The sequence below is a fragment of the Lolium perenne genome, unplaced genomic scaffold (genome assembly GCF_019359855.2).
Source record: "Lolium perenne isolate Kyuss_39 unplaced genomic scaffold, Kyuss_2.0 unplaced69, whole genome shotgun sequence".
In the NCBI taxonomy this organism is placed as follows: Eukaryota; Viridiplantae; Streptophyta; class Magnoliopsida; order Poales; family Poaceae; genus Lolium; species Lolium perenne.
This window is the reverse complement of record NW_027249027.1, coordinates 1-2,500: the sequence shown is the minus strand read 5'-3', so window position 1 is coordinate 2,500 and position 2,500 is coordinate 1.

Below are 2,500 nucleotides of genomic sequence, written 5' to 3'. Positions count from 1 at the left end.
GGCCAAGCTCATCCTGCCGGATTGAGGATCGTAGGCGCGAGAATGTTACATATCCTACCACTAGCTGTGGAGAGGTAGAGGCAACACCTGTTCACGGTTGTTCTCAAATTCGGAGAGCAGCTTAAGGGTCAGGTCCTAGCAACCAAAGGTTGCCAAGACTCTGTCAACGTGAGCAACATCCGAGATTATGAGCGGGAAGCGAGCTGCCTTATTAGCTTCGGGCACTAAGTGCCGAACCACGAGGAAACGCCGCAAGCGCCGTTAGACCGCAGCGGCAGCACCGAAGAGGTGTCCACCGCCGAGGCAAACGTGTTAGAAGCACCACTTCCCGTAGGTCGGGTACGGCACGCAAGCACTTGAAAGGCGACATCATCATATAAGCCAAACGAACGACTGGGAACCACGGCGCACGCGGTCGGCCGCACGAAGACGGGGGATCTACCGGCGGGGCACGGGTCCAAAGCTGCTCATGCGCTCGCGTAGCCAGCATCGGTCAAGCCCCTCCCAGAGCCTCCCACCACGCGTAAGCACGGTGGGATTGCTCTGTGTAGGCGTCCTGAGAATGTCCACGGCGCGCGGGTGTCTGCCGCAGCAAGCGATAACGTTGCACGGCGACGTTCTGCAAAGGCAACGGCATCCGTTCGATTGAGGATCGGCGCAGAATGTTACGTATCCTACCACTAGCGGCCAGGAAGGTAGAGGCAACACCTGTTCACGGTTGTTCTCAAATTCGGAGGCGCACTCATGTCACCGCGGTGGCGCGGCCAACGTTAAACGGGAGCGTTCTCCCTGAGAGAGCAACGGCGCTTGTTCCCCGCCGAATAGACGGGGGAACGTGCGCTTTCTACGGTCGGGACATGTTTCGCGTAGCCGACATCGGTCAAGCCTCCCGAGCCTCCCACCACGGCGTAGCGCGGTGGGGTGCCTACGGCTGTGGCGTCACGAGTGTCCACAGCCAACGCGGGTGTCACCGCGGCAACGGTAACGTTGCACGGCGGACGTTCTCTTAAGGCAACGGCATCCGTTCGATTGAGGATCGAAAGCGCAGAAGTCTTGCGTATCCTACCACTAAGCGTGGAGAGGTAGAGGCAACACCTGTTCACGGTTGTTCTCAAGATCGGAGCGCACTCATGTCACCGGCGGTGGCTTGTGTATAAGCGGGACGTTCTCTGAGAGGAGCAACCGCGGCGGCATTCCCACTGCCAATAGACGGGGGAACGTGCGCTTTCTCTGTTCGGGACATGCGCTCGCGACATCGATCCAAGCCTCGGGCCTCCACTGCAGCGGTGGGATTGCTCGTGTAGGCGTCCTGAGTGTCCGTTGGCCCGTAGCGGGTGTCACCGCTATGACCGTTAGCGTTGCACCGGCGTTCTCTGAAGGCAGCGGCATCCGTTCGATTGAGGATCGGCGCAGAATGTTACATATCCTACCACTAAGCGTGGAGAGGTAGAGGCAACACCTGTTCCACGGTTGTTCTCGTCGGACACGTCACGTGGCAACGCGATAGACGTCGCACGTGACTGTCCACGCGGCAACGTAAAGCGCCATCGCCGCGTGACACGCCACGGCAACAGCGTATAGTTGCTGCGTGACGGGCGTAGAAAAGTTGTGGGACGAACCCACAACTTGGCAGGGAGGATTAGCCCCCAATATGCAGGGAACTTGGCCCACGCCTGGGATTTTGCCCGTCAGCTTGTGAAGGAGGCCTACACTGTTGCCGCGGCAGAGAAAATGGCCATTTCTCTGCCGCGGCAGACCTACTGCCGGAGCTTCGCCGATTCCGTCGTATTGGCTGCGGCGCCATGGTTTTCACCGTTACCCGACCAGTGCGCGCCCACCAGGCTGTACGCTCGGCGTCGTTGGACGTTTTCAACGTCGGCCCGACTTAACCGTTTTAGCCGATTCCGTCGTATTGGCTGCCGCGCCAATGGTTTTCACCGTTACCCGACCGACGCGCGCCCACACGACTATGTACGCTGGCGCGTCGATGAACGTTTTTCGGCAGTCCGGACCGAGCTGCTAACCGTTTTAGCGATTCCCGTCGTATTGGCTGCCCGCTGCATGGTTTTCACCGTTACCCGACCAGCGCGCGCCCACCCGGCCCACTGCTACGCTCGGCGTTGTTGGACGTTTTCCGACGTCGGACCGACTTAGCCGTTTTGCCGATTAGTCGTAGCTGCGGCGCCATGTGATTTTCACCGTTACCCGACAAGCAGCGCCCACCTACTGTACGCTCGGCGTCGTTGGACGTTTTCCAGCATCAGGCCAGCCAGCCGTTTTGGCCGATTCATCGTATTGGCTGCCGGCGTAGCTAGTTTCCACCGTTACTGCGACCAGCGGCGTAACCCGGCTTGCTCGCGCTGGCGTGCGTTGGGCGTTTTTCAGCGGCAGTCGGCAGAGTAGCAAGTTTTTAGCGATTAAATGCGTATTATGCGGCGTATGGTTTTCACCGTTACCCGACCAGCGCGGTAACACCGGCCATGCGCTGGCGTCGTTAATT